Source organism: Neofelis nebulosa, chromosome 3 (assembly GCF_028018385.1).
Source record: "Neofelis nebulosa isolate mNeoNeb1 chromosome 3, mNeoNeb1.pri, whole genome shotgun sequence".
NCBI lineage: Eukaryota > Metazoa > Chordata > Mammalia > Carnivora > Felidae > Neofelis > Neofelis nebulosa.
In genome coordinates this window covers 148262058-148286348 of record NC_080784.1, presented here as the reverse complement: position 1 = coordinate 148286348, position 24291 = coordinate 148262058, and the positions used below count along the sequence as shown (strand labels likewise).

Genomic DNA, 24291 nt, shown 5'->3' with positions numbered 1-24291 from the left:
ACTTTCCTTCTTACCACATAATATCTGTCTAGTTCTTGAGGCCTGAAAGTATAGCACCAACAAAACAATTTGGTTTCTTCTCTCCATGCCCTGGCTTGTCCCTTTTATATTTAAAAATTGCCATCAGAAGAGATTCTTCCTAATTTCAACCTCTGGGTTTCCTTGCCTCCCCAGTGGAAAAAAAGATAATAGTTCTCCTAGATTTGACTGATTACACTATATCAACACTCATACCAGTTGTAAAGCACAGATCTCTACCACAAAACAAATTAATGCCTTTGATTTCACTGACTGATATATTTGCCAAGTTGCTAAGATAGAAATCATAATTTACTATTTTTACTTTTTTTTTTCTTGATAAACAAGGGGGTGTCTTGGCCACCAACATCTTCCTCCTGAATCACTGCTCCTGAACTGCCTGATACCACTTTTTTTCTATAGTCTATTCTTCAGAAAGTGAAGATCTTTTAAAGCAATAATCTTTTTAAAAACTGAACTCAATTTGTGAAATTTCCTAACTTAAAACCATCTAAATGGCTTTCCATTACACTTGAGAGGAATGTCGGACTTTGTTTTCTTTTTTAGCTCTGAAGGGGCAGAGGGAATCTTAATTGGGCTTCACATTCAGTGCAGAGCCCAATCCGGGGTTCAGTGTCACAACTGTGAAATCATGACCTGAGCTGAAATCAAGAATTGGATACTTAACTGACTGAACCACGCAGGAGCCCCAGAAATGTCTGGCTTTTTACCAAGGCTCCCAAGATCCTAAATGATCAGGTATCTGTGTTGATTAGCCATTGCCACAGTATGCTGCATGAAAAACAACCACAGAACTCAAAGACTTCAATAATGTATTCTCACAGATCTGTGAGTTGGCTAGTGGATCTGTTTCAGCCAGTCATTCCTGAGGCAGAACTGCTCAGGCTGCAGCAATTTGCAAGGTTCCACCTGCCTCTCTCATCCTTCTCCTAGGACCAGTGAGTTAGCTACAGTAGAAATGGAAATGTGCCAAGCCTCTGAAATTTTCTGCTCAGAATTGCCATCCTATTGTCTCTGCTCACTTGCCATTCACCAAAGAAAACCATGTAATTTCTTTGAACAATCCCAAGGTCAAGGAGCAAGAGATATATTTTAACCTTGGTGAGACAGTGAGAGGTAAAGAACTGGGCCAGTCATTCAACACATCACATACTTTAACTTTATCTTCTAATACTTTCTTTCTCCTATTTTAACTCCCTCAATCCAGACTGGTTTTTGTTTGTTTGTTTTGTTTTGTTTTGTTTTGTTTTGTTTTGTTTCTCCGAAAGTGTATGAAGCTCATCTCAACCTCAGGGCCCTGGCCCTCACCTTTCTGTCCTTCTGGAATGGGTTCTTCCTAGATATTCCATGTTTCATTGTCTCATTATATCTAGATATCTCTTAAATGCCAACTCCTTAGGAAGTCCTTCCCTGATTGCATATCTAAAATAGCTGCCACCCCTACCACACACACATATACACACCCTATTATTCTCCATCCTGTTATCTTGCTTTCATTTTCTTTAGAGTTATTATCCAAAACATTCTTTTAAAAAAATGTATGCTTTTCTGTGTCTGTCTCTATCACTCTATTACAAGTTCCTTGAGGGATCTATTTCTTCTGTCTTGCTCACCATTGTTCTCCCAGCACATAAGATGGTGCTTAGTACATAGGAAGTCATTTATAAGTATTAGTTGGATGAGTAATGAAAGTCATTCCTACTAGAGTTGGAAATAGGCTATTTAAAAGTAAGCCTGTTCACCACTGGGTCTGATCCTACAGCCTAAGGATCAGAAGTGCCTTCATAAATTTTCCTTTTCAGGAAGATTCAGATACACTGAGGGTCCTATGAAGAATTCTATTTCCCATGAATGCCTTGTTATGTATTTGGCCATAGCATGAGGGAATGTGCATTTTTAATTAAGGAACCATAAATGCATGCGCCACAGGGCAACATCAGGACATTCCTCTTACATAGAAGCAGAAAAACTCTCTCAGTCCTGCCAATAAAGAAGGCCCTTCGTCTGGCTGCTAATTCTCCAGGCAGGGTAGTGCTGTCTTATATTTTTTCTTAGCTGACAGAATCAAGAGAAAGAAATAAGATGTGAATTTTACCTGGACCCAGTAAAGGCCTCAAACAACACAGTTCAGGGAATGATGCCAGCTCGAGGGAGGCATTTTTGGACTCTAAGAAACTATGTGGGCCTTCAGCATCTCCAGATCACACTAATAGGCCTCTCAAGACTATGTTTGGCTTCAAGGAGGCCATTAATGAAGTTCAGATTGAACCTGTGCAGTTTTAGTTTTAAAATGTTTCCTTAAAATTTTACAGAGAGTTTAATTCGTATGACATTTTTATAAATGGGAGCCAGGCTTTTGTTTGAAAACATAGTCAGATGCCTGTAATAATAACAACGGCAATGACCACAGAAATAATAGGAACATTTGGAAAGTGAAAAGATATGAAACTACAGGCTCCACCAGGTTAATTTAACCTGGTATTTATTTATAAGTTTTAAGGACTGCTAAAACACAGTAATGATCAACTCTCTTGGAATGTGCTGCATACTCTCTGTGGGTTCCCCCCCCGCCTTGGGGGTGAAAAGGAGGAGAAGACAGAATGAGGCTGAAACTTTCCACCACTGTTTCTTCTTCTGATTCAACATAGCTTTTACAAAAGCCCAGGTTCCAATAAAAATACCCATGCCAGTATATTCTTCAAGGAAAAAGAATTTCCTGCTCTATCTTCATGATCACACTTGCATGTGGGGAAAATCCAGCAGAACACATATAAGCCAAAACATTAGTAGAAAGAAATTTCCCTTCCCTTCCTTCCCTAGCTCTTGTTTTTCTGAAATATCCTTCATTCAGTGGGAGGGGCAGATATGGAATAGGGCCATGAATATATGCCTTTCACTCAAACTTTTTGTATTTTTGGTTTTAAGCAGAACCTGGATATTTAGGGCTGTGTAAATATAATGAGCTTTCCTGGTGGGATGGGAGTGGGATGGAGTGGGGGTTCTTGGAGTTTAGGACTGAAAAAGAATAAATGTCAAAAACTCATGAAAAATCTTGGACATCGAACCACTCTCACAAAATAATGTAGCACTGAGTTACACATAAATGAGTCAGAATTTAGAAATCAAGAGGGAAAATGTTCTGAATACATTGTGTTTTGGGTTCTATTAAACCCAAAATATTTTTAAAATATTTTGGAAAAAGTATTTTGGGGATATATTTGTTAACTCTAATACCTGGCCATTGTGTTCTTGCTGAGGGTTATCAGAAAGAGGGAAAGGTGAACTGTTTTTCAGATTGTGGGTAGACTTTAATGAAAAAACAAAACAGAAACACTATCATGACAGAAACCGACACATAGATCAATAGAACAGAATAGAGTCCCCAGAAATAAACTCATGGTTATTTGGTCAATTAACCTATGACAAAGGAGGCAAAAATCTCTTCAACAAATGGTGTTGAGAAAACTGGATAGCTATATGCATAAGAATGAACCTCACCAGTTTCTTATACCATACACAAAAACAAAATTAAAATGAATTAAAGACCTAAATGTGAGACATGAAACCATAAACTTCCTAGAAGAAAACATAGGCAGTAATCTCTTTGACATCAGCTGTAGAAACATTCTTCGAAATATATCTCCTCTGGCAAGGGAAACAAAAGCAAAGTTGAACTGATGGAACTACACCAAAATAAAAACCTTTTGCACAGCAAAGACACTATCAAGAAAACAAAAAGACAACTCCCTGAACAGGAGAAAATTATTTGCAATTGACATATCCAATAAGGGATTACCATCCAAAATATCTAAAGAACTTATACAACTCAACACCAAAAAAACAAATAATCTGACTTAAAAAATGGGCAGAAGACATGAACAGACATTTTTCCAAAGAAGAAATACAGATGGCCAACAGACACATGAAAAGATGCTCAAAATCATTTACTATCAGGGACATGCAAATTAAAACCTCAATGAGATATCACCTTATCCCTGTCAGAATGGCTAAAATCAAAAATACAAGAAACAAGGATGGCAAGGATGTGGAAAGAAAGGAACCCTTGTGCACTATTGGTGGGAATGTAGACTGGTGCAGCCACTGTGGAAAACAGTATGGAAGTTCCTCAAAAAATTAAAAATAGAATTACCATATGATCCAGTAATTCCACTACTATGTATTTACCCAAAGAGAATTAAAACACTACTTCAAAAGGATATGTGCTCCCCTATGTTTATTGCAGCATTATTTACAATAGCCAGGATATGGAAGCAACCCAAATGTCCACTGATAGATGAATGGATAAAGAAGATGTTGTATACAAATAGCATAGCTTTACCTCAGCTTTTAAAAAAAACTCAGAAAAGTTGCTTTTGTAAGAACATTTTGACTTGCTGAAAATTCCACGTAATTTGTTATGTTGAATCTCTTTGTTTTGCTATCTTCTTATGATTTAGGTTGTTGCTTTATCCTTTATGATTAAACTCAAATTGAATATCCTTAATAACATGAAATAAAGAATATATTATATATATCATATATACAATATGAAATATTATTCATATATGTAATATGAAATCTTGCCATTTGCAAAAACATGGATGGATCTAGAGGGTATAATGCTAAGTGAAATAAGTCAAAGAAAGACAAATACCATATGATTTCACTCATACATGGAATTTAAGAAACAAAACAAATGAATAAACAAAGAAGACAAACAAAAAAAGACTTTAATATAGAGAACAAACCAGTTGCCAGAGAGGAGGAAAGTGAGGAGGATAGGTGAAATAGGTAAAGAAAGGGGTTTAAGAGTACGCTTATCATGATGAGCACTGAATAATGTATAGAATTGTTGAATCATGATATTGTGCACCTGAAACTAATATAACACTGTATGTTAATTATACTGGAATGTTAATTAATTAATTAATTAATTAAAAAAACACTAGCATGGTCTAGAAATAATGCTAATAATCCAAAAAACTAAATTAGTTGCTTAAATCATGTAAAACAAATAAATATGAATATTATCCCTTTACATCCATAAAATGAGCCTTTTGCTCACTCATATTTCCATTACCAGCATTCAGCACCTACATGAAAAGAATGAATAAAATATTGAATGCATTAGGGAGCAAGTGAATGGATCAATGAAGACTACAAAAGGTATGATTCAAAATAATTTTGTAAAAGTATGCCTCTGCTTTACAATTATGCATTATAATGTTCAGCTAGTAACATCTCTGGGTATGTGCAAGAATTCTTACGTAAAAGAAACAAAACCTATAAATTATCACCAGAAATTAGCTTAAGACCACATGCATTTAAAAGGGCCTCAGACCAATCATCAGGTCTACATCCCCAGGCTGGGTTCCTGGAACCCTTTCTTTTACTCAAGGACAAATTAAATTATCAGCACTTTGTTTTTCTTATCTGTTCAACAGAGTTATGAGAAATCAACTTCCATGCAATATATAAATTCTTGCATTTTTTATTATCATCATTACTATCACATGAAGTTTAAACCCTAAAGTACTGATTACCTGTTGCTACTACTCTTCAACATTTAACCTTTGCACTAGCCAGTCAGCCTTCCTAATAGTCTGTAAAATCTTCACATTCCTGAATAAAGAATAAAGACCCAGAATGATCAACAATATGTACTTTCAATAAATTGTCTTTCTTCCACAAGTTCAGAAATATTTTTGTCTTTCAGAGCTCTCTCCAAGTCCTCTGAACACCCACAGTACTCTAAGACTGGGGCCCATAATTCAATGCTGTATAATACTGCCCATTGATCGCTATTACTTGTATCAGCCTTTTCTCTTCCATTAATTATAGGTTTCTTCAGGGCACAGTCTTTGTTTCTTGAAGTTCTCTTGTACCTTTCAGAGCACACAAGCAAAGCAGGTACGTGACAAATACTTGCTGATTAAGAAACATGCAGTTAAACCAAGAATTACCAAAAGATAGGAGAGGGCTATCAATGGATGACAGATTTCATAGAACTTTGGAAAATGAAAAGCAGGTGGAAGAGTGGTAACTGATGCAGCACCTCAGAGGAGACATTAGCTTGGATAAATGCTTGGAGAAAGGGCTCAGAAGAAAGGAAGCAACATATCCTGTAGAACCATAGACAGAAAGGCAGTGGTAGGTAATGAGATGATGGGCTGGAAACGTGGGATTAGTTCAAAGTCTGCATACACTCATCCCAACCCCATGTCCACACTAACACACCCCACTGAGATTGGATAGGAGAAAGAGGAGTCAGGAATTTAATTCTTAGACAAGAGTATGAAGGCTTTTCTCCGGAGATAATGAAGAATCCCAGAAAACAGATGTCTGGTATTTTGACATTTTGTGAGTCTCCTGGCTCTCTGTCTGATCACTAACAGGGCTGCCAACTGAAAGTAGAATTAAAGAGAGGTCACAGCCAGATTTTTAATGGACAATTGAAAATTATCATGCTTCATAAAAACAAGGCCACTATGTTAAGGACAAACAAGATAAACAGGAAAAAAAAAGTCCCAGAAGAAAAAGAGAAAACTGAGATCAGAGAATAAAAATAATAAAAATTATTTCCTCCAATATGTTTACAAAACAGACTGATTTTCATTAACCATGCCACTATAAAAAGCAATTAAAGAAAACACAGAGTTCTTGGAAATTAAATATTTGAAAATCAGCAGAAAGTTTAGAAAATAAAATTAAAAACATTTCTCAGAAAAATAGAAAAAAATGACAAAAAACTACAATAATTTTTTTTTTAAATAAGAGACGTAAAAGACAAATCTAGGAGATCTAACATCTGCATGATAAGAGTTTCAGAAAAGGAAAAGAAACAAATTTACATAACAAAACAAAAATAAAAACTTGCTGGAACTAAAGAACCATGAAGGCTCACACTGAGAGTATTCTAAAATACTGACAGAAAAGCACATCTCTATGACATTTTAGAATTCTAGAGGTAAAAAAAGATCCTAAAATCTTCCAGAGCGTAGAAGAAACGGCAAAGAAATGAAAACCTGAATATTCTCAGACTTCTCATATATAACACTAGATGCTAGCTGGCAATGGAATATCTCTTAAAAATTCCAAGGAAGAATTGCAGCTTGCTCTTTCAATTTGGAGATTTATGGCTATTTATTTATTTATTTTTTTTCCCCCACAACATCCTGCCCCAAGTTCTATTTTTCTCTTTCTTGGAACACCTATTAGTCAAATGTGAGATAGCACTAATTTGTCTCTTACTTTTTTTGTATATTTAAGAGCTCTTTGCCTGTTTCTGTATCCTAAAAAGCCATCAATCTTAAGTGTGGGTTGATTAAAGACTTTCAGACATGCATGACTGCATATATTTACTGTTTTGTACACTTTCTAGAAAATATTTAAGGGTTCATTAAACCTTACACCAAAGAGTACATCAAGAAGGAAAAGGTTTGTGACCTAGGACACAGTGCATCCTATTCAGGGTCATACACAAAGGAAATCTCAACACTGTGGCTGTAGTGTTTTCTAGCAAAATGGCTCTGATGTTCTGTTAGGAAATATAACCATTTTGATAAAAGAATCCTCTAATAAAATGTAAAACAATTAACAGCTTTAGGGGACAAAATTTTACCAGAAAAGAAATCCAATCCAAGGTCAATACTTAACACTATAAGAATCATTTATTTCTTCTTCCTAATGCAAATATTGTTAATTGATGTACCTAAAACTAAGATACATGATTACTTTGCAAGGATCAGTGTAAAGTTGGAAGGAAGTTTAAGAAATTAACTCTTCGGGGTGCCTGGGTGGCTCAGTGGGTTGAGCATACGACTTCGGCTCAGGTCATGATCTCATGGTTCATGAGTTCAAGCCCTGCGTCAGGCTCTGGGCTGACAGCTCAGAGCCTGGAGCCTGCTTCAGATTCTGTGTCTCCCTCTCTCTGTGCCCCGTCCCTGCTCATGCGCTGTCTCTCTCTCCCTCAAGAATAAATGAAACATTAAAAAAAAAAAAAATTAAAAAAAAAAAAAAAGAAACTCTTCAATATCCTAACAGGAAGCAGAGAGTGCAATATGTATAGATGTATTATTTAGTAACATGCAGGGCACTGCAAGAAAATAGGTTAAAATAGTTGCCTCTATAGCAACTGTAGTGAGGGTGGGAAAGAGTGAAAAACAGTAGCGTTTCCCCTTTGTCTTGAGTCTTTTGGGTTCTATTTTGCTTTTTAACATGTGTGTGTTTTATAAATTTATATATTTTAATACAATTTGTACGTGTTATAAATATTTAAAATATGTTTAATTAAACAGATCCAAAGCATCAGATGATAGAGACCTTTTAAAGTTATAATCACCTTCAACTTGATGATCAAGTTCAAAGTAAATGAAGTCCACAATATCCAATACTGAGAGTCCATTCCTTAGTGTTACCTGTCACATTTACAGCTCTTCTTGCAGCATGCTATGGTCTGAATATTTGTGTCCCTTCGAAATTCATGTGTTGAAATTGTAAATGCCAAAGATGATGGTATGAGGAGGTGGGGCCTTTAGGGAGTGCTATGGGGATGGAGTCCTCATAAATGGGATTTGTGCTGTATCAAGGAGGCTTTGGAGAGCTCTCCAGCCCCTTTTACCCTGAAGAACACAGTGAAAATGTGCCAGCTTGAACCAGGAAGAGGGCCCTCAAAATGGCCAAAGTGTCACCATGTCAGCACTTTGCTCTTGGACTTTTCAGACTCTAGAACTATGAGAGATAAATTTCTGTTGTTTGTCAGCCATGCAGTCTGTTATTTTGTTAGAGCAGCCCGAATGGGCTAAGAGCAATTTGCTATTGAAGAAGGTAAAGGTACAAAGGTACAGAGGCATCATAATGTTTACTTTGAGGAAGTATTGTGGTTTTTTTTAAGTTTATTTATTTATTTTTAGAGAGAGATAGAGTGAGAGCGGGAGGGGCAGAGAGAGGGAGAGAGAAAGGAAACCCTACACAGGCACCACACTGCCAGTGCAGAGCCTGATATATGGCACCCGAACTTACAAACCACGAGATCATGACCTGAGCCAAAACCCAGAGTCAGACGCTTAACCAACTGAGCCATCCAGGTGCCCCTTGGAAGTATTAGTTTATAATTTCAATCTTCTGCCTATAATGGCATTCAGTGCAGCACGGATAAAAGCAAACTAATAACTAAAAAATTAGAATTTCAGAGTCACATTGCCTAGGCAGTGTTTTTGAGTGCTACTAGTGAAGTGTCTCTTGTATGAATCTAGAAATTTCTTCAATATGAGAGGATTCAGGCTTGATCTCCTGGAAAATAGTGACTATGGCTCATTAACCTCTTCATTCTTGAACATGATGACTATAAGCTCAATAAATATTTACTGAATTGAGTTGAATATGAATAAATATGAATATGAATAAACATGAATAAAAAGAGAAAATCTCTATTTTACCTTAATACCTATTTCCCCTTCATTTAACCTTATTTCTTTGAGTCCTAAACATTCTTCAGTTGTCAAACATATATCTACTGTATATTTTAGTGCCTATCCTTGTGAAGCAAGCAGAAACATATTACTGGGTTTGTTTATAGTTTTGGAAATTTATTTTTCTCTATGGCAACAAACTACAAATTTTTACCTTAAAAAATCTTTATGTGTATTTTTTATTTACTACATATGTCCACAATGCAAAATTTAATGGGGAAAATATAAAAACTGTGCTTATAAAACATTGCCTAACATATAGGCATATAGGCAATGTTTCTTTGATGTAGAACCCACTAAAGAGTGATTTAAATATCACTAAAATACTTTCTTGTTTATTTTTCATGTGGTTCAAATTCATTATTAAAAAATTAGAATACAAGTAATAAGTATTTTAAAACTTTCACATAACCTTGGTATCTATTTTCAATATCTATTCTAGTTAATATTCTTAATGTTTTTGCTGCAAGATATTTCTTTCTGTGTAATAAGTATGTGAAACATATATTTGAAAAAGATCCGTAAATAAAATATGCTTTTCACAAAATTGCTTCATATCCTTCTGTAGCCTTCTTTTTTCAAAAGTTTTTTTTTTAATGTTTATTTATTTTTGACCGGGGGGGGGGGGTGGAGAGAGAGAGAGAGAGAGAGAGAGAGAGAGAGAGAGAAAGAGAGAATGAATGGGGGACAGGCAGAGAGAAGGGAACAGAGGACCCAAAGTGGGCTCTGTGCTGACAGCAGAGAGCCCAATGCAGGGCTTGAATCCACAAACCACAAGATATGACCTGAGCCAAAGTTGGATGCTCAACTGACTAAGCCACCCAGACACCCCTGTAGCCTTCTTTTTTCAAAAGCAAAAGTGTCATCCAAATAATTTGTAACTAAAATAAACATATTAGAAAAAGTCTCATTGTGCATACATATTTGAGTACATACGTTTTTATATCCTAAGGATACACTGCCTAGAACTGAAATGGTTGAGTCAAACTATCTGCACATTTTGAAGACTTTCTGTTAGGAAAATTTATCCTAGTTTACACCCCACCAGTAATTACAAAAACGCCCTTTCATTCACATATTTTACTATGCTGGATATCATTCTTTTTAATCACTGCCACTCCGTTGGATAAAAATATGTAACTTGCATTTGTTTATTACTGAGTTTGAACTTCATTTTTAGTGTTTATAGGATGTCTTTTGTGAATTGTCTGTTCATGCTCATTGTTATATTATTATTAGGGTGTGAAAAGCTGTTAAGAAAGGTCCAACTTTATGATGAATAACATTTCAGTTTCTTATAATTCTGCATTTTAAACTAGGATTTGGCAAGTTATTATGAACATTCATATGCAGAAGACTCATTGATGTCTTGCATTCACAAGGCTTGCCAATGACAAACTGTTTCTTAGTCTTGTAGTAATAGTACAAAACTATGCTGAAATATTATTTGTTTGCCATAGAAACAGAGGTAGGAAGACAGATCTGTTGTAGATTATGATGATGACTTGATTGCTGTTTCTCTCTGCTAATGCTCTTTTGAAGGGCTTATAATTTTAAAATAGATCATCTCAGTTGCCTTAAAAATTCTTTTCCCCCATTTTTATACAAACACTTAACTATACTTTTCCCAAACAAATCAATAACTTTTCACTTATTTTAAACTATTCTCAAATAACAAGGATTAAGCTTTGCTAGCAAATATTGAAATATATAGTGGTTTGTAATGGTCACTCTCCCTAGCGGTAACTTTTTCTTCTCATCTCCTCGTATCCTTCCCTCCCTCTCTCCTTCCCTTCCCTCTTGTCACTGTATTTATTCATTAGTTTTTTACCCAAATGATTTTGGTTCACTGTGATCACAAGAAAACTTCATTAACTTAAAAATACAAGATAGCACTGTAGTGAGTTGCATGGTGAGCCCCCAAAAGATGTGTCCATGTCAAATTAAATCCCTGGAAACTGTAAATATTACCTCATTTTTTAAATAGTTAAAGATCTTGAGATGAAAATATCATCCTGGATTATCTGGGCCCTAAATGCAATGAGAAGTGTACTTATAAGATACATAGAAAGGATATGCTCACACAGACAATGTGACCATCAAGGCAGAGATTGGAGTAATGCAGCCAAGGAACACCAAGGAATGCAAAGAGTCACCAGAGACTGGAAAATGCAAAAATATGGGATCTCTTCTAGGGCCTCTGGAGAGATTGTAGCCCTGAGTTCAGACTTCTGGCCTCCAGAACTGTGAGAGAATAAATTTCTGTTGTTTTAAGTGACCCAATTTGTGTCAACTTGTTATGGCAATCACAGAAAACTAATACCAGCACTAACACTGAAAAATCTCACCAATTAAAATGGAATCTTCCTAAATTCTGGAGAAATAAATAAATAATCCTACAATTTGGCACATTCTCTCTGGACAATGTAATCTTAAAAGTATGGACTCTGTAGGCCAGCTACCAAAATTCAAACTGGGTGACTTAGAACAATGTTAGAAATCCCTCTGTGAGTGGGTTTTTACTTCTCAAAGAGGGAATGATAATGTGTTAATATATTTAGATTGTTTAGATATTCCTAATAATGTGATTAAGTAAAGAAGTGATTAAGTAAATCTTGTCTGTAATAAGCATTGTTTATACTTGAGAACAATTCTATATAACCTACATAGGCTTGCTAGGTCTGCTATAACAAAGTACCACAAGGGGCACCTGGGTGACTCGGTCAGGTAAGCACCAACTTTGGTTCAGGTCATAATCTTGCAGTTTGTGGGTTCGAGTCTTGCATCAGGCTTTGTGCTGACAGTTCAGAAACTGGAGCCTGCTTTGGGTTCTGTGTCTCCCTCTCTCCCTGCCCCTTCCCCACCTCTCAAAACTAAATAAACATTAAAAAAAATTTTTTTTTTTAAGTACCACAAATTGTATGGCTTAAACAACAGAAACTTATTGGCTTACAATTTTGGAGCCCAAAAGCCTGAAATCAAGTCTTATGTCAGCAGTGTGGGTTCCATCTGGGAGCTGTGAGGAAAAGATTTTGTTCCAGACCTCTCTCCTTGGCTCATAGGTGACCATCTTCTCCCTGTGTCTCTTCATATGGTCTTTTTTTCTATGTGTATCTATCTGTCTCCAAATTTCCCCTTTTAGTAAGAACACCAATCAAACTGGATTAGAACCTACCCTAAAGATATCATTTTAACTTGATTACCTCTGTAAAGGTTTAGGTACCACACACTTCAGAGATATGTTGGCAACTGGAACATGTATGGAGTTAAGTGTCTCCAGTAGTATATCAACTTGATGCCATGTCATTAAAAAAATAGTTGAAGGGACTTCCAGTTTCCAATAACACACAAATAAGGAACTTGGAAGTCACTACTCCATCCTAACAACAAGTCAAAAGTTGAACAGACAAAAATCATTAACTCTTCTTGGTTCCATAAGAGAGGGGGAAGACATAGAACAGACTGGTGCCCATAAGGCTGGAGGGACAGACAGGCAAATGCAGGGAGTAGTGGCTTACCTGAATAGACCCACAAGCAGAAACCACCATGGAAAACAGTGAAGGGATAGGAAAACCTGAACTATAACTGATTAATTGCTAGAGGCTCAGTGCAGACAACTCTGAGAGTTAAAGACTCCAGGGAGAACCAGTCATATTGTGAGATTTGCCTTCAGGAGTTTTGCCAGGTTCCCACAGCAAATATTTCAGAAAAATCATCTCAGCCTTTTAGCAAGTGGGGGATGGGAGTAGAGGGTGGGGATACAATGACTTTGAAATGTGACAGATCATTCTGTTTTTATAATCAAGGCCTGACCTCAGGAGAAAGTAGTTAACCAGAGCCTTACCTGCCAAGGTAGTATCAGAGGCGAACTGACCTGAAGAAAAGAAATACCCAAGTCCAACCTGCCCTACTCATCCTGTCTCACTTCAGAAGGGAAGGAAAAACTTAAAAACACATATGAATTTATAGCCCAGAGGCATAGGCACACTAAAAGACTGAGACCTAATTGTAGAATATAGAACACTTCCCCTCCCCCCACATTTCACCACTACATTACTAACATTCTATTTAGCAGCAGTTTTGTTTACCCAGTACATCATGTCCCGTTGTCAAGAAAAAATTAAAAGGCATCAAGACGCAAAATTTGAAGAGACAGAGTAAGCATCAGAACCAGACATGGCAAGGATTTTGGAATTATCAGACTAAAAATATAAGACAATTATAATTAATATGCAAAGCATTCTAATGGATAAAGTAGGCAGCATGTATGAACAGATGGGCAATGTAAACAGAGGGGTGAAAATCTTAAGAAAGAACCATAAAGAAGTGCTAGAGATAAAAAAGCAGTATAACAGAAAAGAAGAAATGCTTTTAAAGACTGGACACAGCTAAGAAAAACAAAAAAATCTTTGAGTTAGGGAATATATAAATAGAATCCTTGAAAACCAAAAAGGAAAAACAACTGAACAATAATTTTAGAATATCTAAAGATTATGGGAAAACTACAAAGGGTGTAACATATATATAAAGGGAATACCAGAAGGAGAAGAAAAAGAAACAGGAACAGAAGAAATATTTGAAAAAAAAATGACAGAGAATTTCCCCCAATTAATGTCAGACACCAAACAACAGATCCAGGAAGTTCAGAGAACACTAAGCAGGATAAATGTACAAAATCAAAAATAAAAAACTATATTTAGGTATATCATTTTCAAATTACAGAAAACCAAAAATGAAAAAACATAAAAGAAGCCAAAGGGGGGGGGGGAAACCACATTTTACCTATAGAAGAAGAAAGATTTATATCCGAATTCTCAAAAGTCATGCAAGCTCGAAGAGTGGAGTGCAACATTTACAGTGTTGAGAGAAAGAAAATCACCAACCTAGAATTCGGTATCCTTCAAAATTATCCTTTAAAAGTGAAGGAAAAATAAAGACAAGCAAAAGTTAAAAAAAACTGTTGCCATACAATAAATATTAAAAGAATTTCTTTAGATGGAAGGAAAATAATATAGGTCAAAACTCTAATCTATATAAAGAAAGGAAGATCATCAAAGAAGGAGTAAAATAAGGTATGGTAAAATAAATAAAGATAAATAAGGTAAAGGTAAAAAATAAGGTAAAATAAAATAAGGTGAAGGTAAAGTAAAAACGTTTATTTTCTCATTTTTAATTAACCTGACAGATTACAGTTATTCATAATAATAATAGCAACAATATATTTATGAATCATATGTAAATATCTTATATATATATATTCTTGCATATGCTTATATATAAGTAAGATAAATTACAGCAATGATACAAGGGACAGGAGGAAGAAATTAGGATTATTTTGTTACTATAAGGTACTTACATTACCTGAAAGTGGTATAGTGTTGGTTGAAAGTAAACTTGAATTAGTTATAAATGTATATTGCACACTCTAGGGCAACCACTAAAAAAACCCTGAAAAATGAAGTGTAATTGATATACTAAGAAAGGATAAAAAATGGAATCATGTAAAGTGCCCAATTAAAGCCACAAAAGATATAAAAAGAGTGGAAGATAAAAATAGGAACAAAGAACAAGGGCAACAAGTTGAAAACAGTAATGAATATGATAAATATCAATTCAACTATATCAAAAATCATTGTGAATAGCAATGGTCCAAATGCACCCTCATCTAAAAGACAGAGATTGTCAGAATGGATCAAAAAACATGACCCAATTATTGGTTGTCTATAAGAAGCCCACTTTATTGTTTTTAAGTTTATTTATTTATTGAGAGAAAGACAGAGAGAGAGAGAGGGAGAGAGAGTCAGAGAGAGAGGGGGAGAGAGGCAGAGAGAGAGAGGGGGAGAGAGAATCCCAAGCAGGCTCCATGCTGTCAGCACAGAGCCCAACTCAGGGCTCCATCTCACCAATCATGATATCACCAAACATGATTGAACCGAAATCAAGAGTCAGTACTTAACCAATTGAGCCACCTAGCTGCACACACAAAAAAGCCCACTTTAGATATAAAAACACATACAGATTAAAACTAAATGGATGGATGAAAATATACCATGCTAACACTAATCAAAAGAAAACAGGAGTAGCTGTGTTTATTTCAGACAGAGCAGAGGTCCAAAGTAAGGAAAGTTATCACAGATAAATAAGGGCATTGTATAAAGATAAAAGGGTCAATTCTCCAAGAAGAAAAAACAATTATTTTTTTATGTTTTATTTATTTTTGAGAGACAGAGAGAGACTGAGCATGAGTGGGGGAGGGGCAGAGAGAGAGGGAGACACAGAATCCAAAGCAGGTTCCAGGCTCTGAGCTGTCAGCACAGAGCCCAACAGGGGGCTCGAACCCACAAACCTCGAGATTATGACCTGAGCAAAAGTCAGATTCTCAACCAGCCAAGCCACACAGGCACACTGTGGATAAAACAATTCTTAACATATAGGTGCCTCAGTTACTGGGTTCGAGCCCCTCATCAGGCTCTGTCCGGACAGCTTGCTCAGAGCCTGGAGCCTGCTTCAGATTCTGTGTCTCCTACTCTCTCTGTCCCTCCCCTGCTTGTGCTCTCACTCTGTCTCTCAAATAAATGTAAAAAAAAAATTTTTTTTTCAATGTACATGCCTAACTACAGAGCATCAAACTACTTGAGGCAAAAATTGACAGAGCTGTAGAGAGAGAGAGAGAAATCTCTTTCATAGCTGGAGATTTCAATACTGCTCTTTCAGAAATGGATAGGTCTGGTCAGAAGAAAATCACTAAAGGCCTGGTTGAATAATTTACATCTATAGACTACTTCATCCTGAATACAACAGGATATACATTTTTCTCAAGCTCAGAACATTTACCAAGATAGACCACTTGAGCCATAAAACACATCTTAAAAATATTTAAAGAATAGAAAACATATAGCATGTGCTCTCAAACCACATAGAATTAAACAAAAATTAATAACAGATAACTGAACAATACAAAAATGGAGATTAAACAACACACTTCTAAATAACACATAAGTCAAAAAAGAAAGCTAACAGAAATGCTGAAGTATTTTGAACTAAATGAAAATGAAAACAAAGCTTATCAAAATATGTGGGATGAAGTAAAAGCAGCACTTGAAGGGAAATTTATAGCATTGAATGAGTTTCCTAGAAAAGAAGGATCTAAAATCAATAAACTAAGTTTCCACCATAGGAAAACTAGAAATAGTAAAAATTAGAGCAAATATAAACAAAATTTAAAACAGGAAGTCAATAGAGAAATATCAATGAAACTAAAATCTCGTTCTTTGAAAAGATCAACAAAATTAATAAGCATTTGGCTGGGTTAACTAAGGAAAAAAGAAAGAGGATGCAAATTACTAATATCAAAGAAGATATACAGTGGACAAATAAACATGAAAAGATGCTCCACTCATATGTCCTCTAGGAAATGCAAATGAGAAAATGGCCAAAATCTGGAACATTGACAACATCAAATGCTGGCAAAAATGCAGAACAACAGGAAATCTCATTCATTGCTGGTAAGAATGCAAAATTGTATTCTGTCACTTTGGATGACAGTTTGGTGGTTTATTACTAAAACTAAACATACTCATACCATACAATCCAGCAATGGAGCTCTTTGGTATTTACCCAGAGGAATTAAAAACTTATATCTACACAAAGATCTGCACATGAATGTTTATAGCAGCTTTATTCACAAGTGCCAAAATTGGAAGCAAACAAGATGTTCTTTAGTAAGTGAATGGATAAAAACTATGGCATAAGCAGACAATGGGTTATTATTCAATATTATAAAGAAATGAGCTACAAAGCCATGGAGAAACTTTAAATTCATATCACTAAGTGAAAGAAGTGTATCTGAGAAGGCTACACACTATACGATTCTAACTACAATGACATTCTGGAAAGACAAAACTATGGATAAAAGTTTTTAAATTAGTGATTACCAGGGATAGGGAATGAGAAAGAGAGATGAATAGACAGAGCACAGGGGATTTTTAAGGCAGTAAAAATATTCTGTATGATAGTCTAATGATGGATATATGCCATTATACATTTGTTCAGCCCGATTGTATAACACCAAGAATGAATCTTAGGTAAACTATGGACTTTGGGTGATTACGATGTGTCCATGTAGGTTCATCCTTGTAAAAATGTGCCACTCTGGTCGGGGATGTTGCTAATGGAAGAGGTTATACATGTGTGGGAACAGGGGTGTATGGGCAATCTCTGTACCTCCCTTTGAATTTTATCACAAACCAAAAACTGCTGTAAAAAAATAAAGTGTTTTTTTTAAAAGAAACAAAAATTTCAGACAAAAAAAAATAGTTAAAGGACCTAGGGAGTTTTACTCTGGAGAAGAAAAGATAGTATCAACCTACCTCTGTAAATTTAAGAATTTTTGTAAATTAAGCCACTGGCATTTCTTTGTGTACCCGGAGGAGAAAATTACAAATAAATAGGATTCTATTTAATTTAAAGAAGTACTTTATTTACTTTATATTTATTTATTTATCTTTGAGAGAGAGCCTGCATGCAAGGGGGAAGGGGCAAAGAGAGTGGAAGAGAGAGAATCCCAGGCAGACTCAGTACGTTCAGTGCAGTGCCCAACATGGATCTCGATTCCATGAACCATGGGATCATGACCTAAGCCAAAATCAAGAGGTAGACACTTAACCAACTGAGCCACCCTGGCCCCCTCAAGAATCACTTTTTAGGTGTCAAATCCATCAGCTACCTGAGAGTAGTATCTATTTTTGTCTTGTTATGCTTGTCTGTACAATGCCCACAAGATGCCCAGTACATGGAAAGTACTCAGCAAATATTTATTGATTTCTTTTGTTTTGTTTTCATTTACAAATTATTGATACATATACAATATATATTAAAATAAAGAAAATAAAACATATATAAAGAAAATAATAAATCAATAAGTGAAAACAAAAGAAATCAAATATATATTAATATATATTAATATATCAATATGTCTATATATATTCTAGCTATATTATATATATATATGTATATATGTATGTATATATATATATATATATATATATATATATATATGTTCCATATATATATTCTAACATAGAAACCCAACATATAAACCAGGTAAAACCAGAGAAGACTTTGTTGAATTGGCTGTCAGGAAACCCTCTGCCCTTACAATATCTCCAAGGAATAAAAGCCCTTGTCAGTTTTAAAATCACAAGGGGCACCTGGCTGGGTGGCTCAGTTGGTTAAGTATCAGACTTCAGCTCAGGTCATGATCTGATGGTTCATGGGTTTAAGCCTTGTGTCAGGGTCTACACTGTCAGCTCAGAGCTTGGAGCCTGCTTTGGATTCTGTGTCTCCCTCTCTCTCTGTCCCTTCCCCACCCTCTCTCTCTCTCTCTCAAAATAAATAAACATTTAATAAAATAAAATCCTAAGAGTTTAGGAATTCTAGATACTAGTTCTGTGTTAAGACTTAACTTTTTAACATAAGAATATTATACAACCTTTCTTTGTTCAACTTCTTCATATGTAAACTAAAATGAAATAAGCTTATGATAGATTTTTCTTTAAAATCTACAATTATGTGAAGCAAATAAATATTTAAAATATATGTGAGATGTCACATGAAAAATTGAAAAGATGCAAAAAAGCCACATTTAATGAGTGCTTATACAGTATGTCAAACTTCAAGCTAGGTCCTTGAACATAAGTGCAAAATTTATAAGATTTCAAAATTTATAAGTTCAGGAAAAATTACTCTGAATGAGCTAACAAAGAAACCTCAAAAAGCAGAGGGAATTTGAGCTAAACCTAAAAGTTTTCTTTTTAAAAATTTATATATATATATATATATATATATATATATATATATATATATATTTTTTTTTTTTTTTTTTTTTTTTTTTGAGACAGGGAGAGACAGCATGAACGGGGGAGGGTCAGAGAGAGAGGGAGACACAGAATCTGAAACAGGCTCCAGGCTCTGAGCTGTCAGCACAGAGCCTGACGCGGGGCTCGAACTCACGGACCGCGAGATCATGACCTGAGCTGAAGTCGGATGTTTAACCGACTGAGCCACCCAGGCGCCCCTAAACCTAAAAGTTTTCAATAGGTAGAGAAAAAGAAAGAACACTCCATACAAGAAGCTTAATTTTTTTGTTTTTTAAGAAATAAGACTACAATAAAGTTATCTTGTGAAGAAATTGCAAAACTTACCAGGCCATTACATGATAACCAATTAGAATCATGTTATAAGCATCAAGGAAAAAATTGATATTAGAAACAAATCTCCCAAACCAGCAATGGGACAAATCAATACCATGTGCCTCCTGATATGTTCCATTAAGAAAAACTCATCCCTTTGCACTTCGTGCACACAACCTGAATCTAATCATGAGAAAATACTGACAAACCCAAAATGAGGAGATACGCTACAACATAACTGACCTGCATACTTCAAAAATGTCAATGTCATGAAACACAAAGACTGAGGGACCGTTCCAAATGAGAACACATTAAAGAGACATGACAAACTAATGAAACACATGATCTTGGGTTACATTTCTCTAAAAGGACATTCTTGGGCCAATTTGAAAAAATCTGAATAAGGACTGCACATTAGATTATTGTCTAATTTTGATAATGACACTTGCATTATACAAATAAATGTCCTTGTTTTTAGGATATACTCACTGAAGTATTTATGGATAAGGGGCATGATGTCTCCATCTTACCCTCAACTGGTTTGGAAAAAAAAACTATATTCAGAAACACAGAGAAAAATAAAACAAGTGTGGTAAACTTAATATGTGAGGACACTTAGTGAAGTATATGTAGGAATTTTTCCTACTATTCTTGTAACTTTTCTGAAGATCTGAAATTATACCGAAATGAAAAAATTGTTAAGAAAAAACTAAGGAGAAAAATAAAGTAATATTTCTTCCTGTAGAAGGAAGAAAAATTGCTGAAGCTATGTTAACATACTAGAGGAGTGGCATAATTCCTATCAGGAAAGATAGTTATTTGCTTAAGGAAATCATTTACGGGCCTCTCAGGGGGGAAATGTGTAGCTTCCCATGAGAAAATTTGGAAGAAATGGTATAATAGAAAGAGAGCTGAATTATTCTGCATAATGAAGCAAGAGAAAATCTTAGTTTCCTCAGACAATCTGGGCTTGGGGCTCAACAGCAAAAAGAAGAGAAGAAATGTGCATAAGCAGTAGGGAAGAAAAAAACCAAAAACTTTTAAACTGGGGCCTGTCTTGAGGAATGTCTTGAGAAGGAAGTAGTAAATGAAATTTTGGGACACTGATATCTAATAATGATCTTTAAGTTATTTTTTATACCATGATAGACTATAACCTTCCTCATTACCCCCAAGTATTTAATAAAAATCTGCTATATATAACAGTCTCATTTGAAACACTTTGAAATAGGAATGGAGGTATAGCATATGCTGAGGAAAGTCATCTGAGAAGACAACAATTGTGGGAAAAGAAATATAGAGAAGAGACTGATAAACCAGTTAATTTGTAAAATTACAAGAAAAGGTAACCAGAATACTATAAAACCTTTTAAATTCTTTGGCTGGTGGGAAGGGAAGAAGTCCAAGTTTTTCACAATATCCCTGTGAGAACAGGAGAGTCAACCATTTGTTTGAAATATTACAGGGCAAAGTGACCTAAGGAGAAGGCTAGAAATCTTGAGAATATAAGACTGTACACATTTGGGTCACATAGGCATACATAGATATTAAATAATATGATCAATAAAATGTGGTTTTTCCCTACTGAAATTACTTGCTAATATGATACCATAATTGTATTTCTAAGAATCCATCTGTGGCAGCCAATTTTTAAGATGGTCCCCAGTAAGTTTCGTCTCCTGATGTTCATGTGCTCTGACGCTTAATGGAGTAACCTGTGTAACTAATGGTATGTTGAAAAAATTAGGGAGCGTGGTATCTGAGGTTACTTCATAAAAGACATGTGGCCTCTGCCTTACTTTCTCTTAGGTCATTTGCCCTGAGCAAGACAGTATCCATGTTGTGAGGACACTCAAGCAGTCCATGGAAAGGCCCACAAAGTGAGGAACTAAGGCTCCTATCAACAGACAAGAGCAACTTGCCAGCAATGAGAGTCAGCCATGTTGGAAGGAGCTCCTCCCAACTGTACTCGTTTTCATATGACTGCAGCTCTAGCTAACATCTTGACTGAACATCTTGACTGCAATCTCATTACAGTTCTTGAGCCAGAACCACACTGCTAAGCTGCTCCCAAATTTGTCACCATAAACACTGTGAGATCATAAATGTTCATAATGTTTAATACACTAAATGTTGGAGTAATTTGTTATGCAGCAAAAGATAACTAATACACTCTAATAATTAATAAATTATACTCTAATAATCTATAATCTATAATTAATCTATAATTAATAAATTATCTATAATTAATCTATAATTAATAATTATAATCTTATAGTTATAGATTATTACAGTTATTATATAGTTATATATTATTATTACTATATAATAATCTATATTAGTATATAGATTATATAATTATTATATAGATTAATTATAGATTAATAATTTATAATTAATAAATTATACTCTAAAAATTAATAAATTATACTCTAATGATCTAATAAATTAATAATCAGAGAGGTTTTCTAAGATTCATGTGCAAATATGTTCAACGTAGCTTAATTTATGATAGCAAAAATGGAGCAACCTAAGTGTCCAAATACAAAGGACTTTCTAATGAATTATTGTACAGCAATATCATAATTAAAGTGAAATTTTACTAGGTCTTTTCTCTCTCCTGGCAATGTGCTAGCAGGATATATTCCACAGCCATTAAAAATCATTTTTGAGGGGTGCCTGGGTGGCTCAGTCAGTTGAGCATCTGACTTCAGCTCAGGTCATGATCTTACAGTTCATAGTTCAAGCCCCACGTTGAGCTTTGTGCTGACAGCACAGAGCCAGCTCCAGATTCTCTGTCTCCCTCTTTCTCTGCTCCTCCCCTGATCACACTCTTTCCCCCCAAAATAAACATTAAACAATTGTTTTGAAAAATAAAAAATAAAAATAGTATTTTTAAGAATATTAGTACAGTGATAATATAATGTTGAGTGAAATAAATAACATATTAAACTATATATATGATATGATTCCATGTTTTATGAATATTTTATTTACCTACAAAGTATATTTATAATTAAACATGTTTATTATAGATTTACAAACTGGAAGTCAAATACACACATGCATATGCAAAAGAAAAACACTGGCAAGCAATACAACAAACATTAACAGTAGTTGTCTCTGGATGGAGTAGGAGTGATTTTGGTATTTAAATTATCTTCTTTTATTTTTCTGTATTATTACAAAATTTTCACAAAATGTATGTATTACTTTATTATCTCTTTTTAAAAAATAGGAATACAAGATTTGCCAAAGCACAAAATGTGCAAAAGGTGATGTGAGATTGTGCCCACTCAAAGAATTTGATTTCTGGAAAAGCCATCTAGTCCAACACCCTCATTTCACAGATGAAAGAAGTGAGACACAGGAGGTTTAGGTGATTCTTCTGAAGTCTACCTACTTGGTAATGGCAAAACCTGAAGGGAAACTCGTTTCCTAGTTTCTGATCCAATGTCCTCTTTACTATAGTACATTACTGCCAAGAAATCAAGACAAAGGCACCACAAGATCTCAAAAAGGATGAAGGCAAACTTGAGAAAAATGGCCAAAATAAAAATCATGGCCAACTAAGTCAGAACAGTCATCACCTGTCAAAGGAAAGTCATGTTTTATGCAATTAGTTACCAACATTCACTACTCAAACAAATCAATATTTAAGGACTTTTATAGAGCCATCACAACAGGTGGCCTTAGACAAAGAGGGCAGGCTAGACCTAGCAAGACTTTGACCTGAACTGATCCATAACTAACCTCTTTATGGGCAAGTGAAAAGGTAAATGCTATTTCATTGCCTGATGAATGGGAATCTTACTGCTGCTGTCTCAGCCACTCTTCCCACATCAGAGCCACATGTATGTGCCTTCTCTCTACCTCCTCACTCATGTGGCCATGCAGAATGTTGTAGCCAGCCACAGAACAGATATTTATAACTCCTTTGGAAGGATCTAAATGAAGAATGAAAGAGCCCCTCATATGGAAAGAAAGAAAGAAAGAAAGAAAGAAAGAAAGAAAGAAAGAAAGAAAGAAAGAAAGAAAGAAAGAAAGAAAGAAAGAAAGAAACCCTCAACAGCTGACTCTTTCCTTACAGAAGAGGCCTAACCGGTTAGCAATTTGGACTTTATTTGTGTTTGGGGAAAATAGAGATTTTGGAAAAACTTCTGGAGAAACCATAAAAACTATCTCCAAACATTTAGAGGACTCTAAGTTTGTATTACTCTGTTGCCTCTAGCCCTAGTAAAATTATCAAGAAAAAAGCAAACAAACAAAACCCATCTGTTTGTTGTCTCTTTCATGGTAAAATGTTTAATCATCAGAAATGACAAAAACTCTACCTGAAAACTTTTCAAACTCTGATATATAATCATGAGGAATTAATATTAAAGCTTTCATATTGTTACAGAATATCCAAGGAAATTCCCAATTTTTGGACTATGATCAAGTGTGGGATACTTAGTGCTTGTCAGGAAATAGGAAGCAATATGAAGTTACTTGAGAAACCTGAAAAGAATCTATCAGATCATCTGTAAGGAGGAAGTACCACTTAGCTCTTTAATTCTAAACATCAAATAAGATTCGGCTTTTGCTTTGGT

The 24291-nt window shown here is 35.1% G+C and overlaps 1 long non-coding RNA gene across 1 annotated transcript in view; it reads right to left on the bottom strand.

The window, feature by feature from the left end:
• LOC131506185 (uncharacterized) overlaps window positions 1-13532 on the bottom strand; it is a 51124-nt gene extending 37592 nt beyond the window's left edge. The window contains exon 1 of the long non-coding RNA XR_009258775.1: window positions 13354-13532. This is a non-coding gene — a long non-coding RNA (uncharacterized LOC131506185). The remainder of the gene's footprint in view (window positions 1-13353) is intronic.
• Window positions 13533-24291: the final 10759 nt, after the last annotated feature.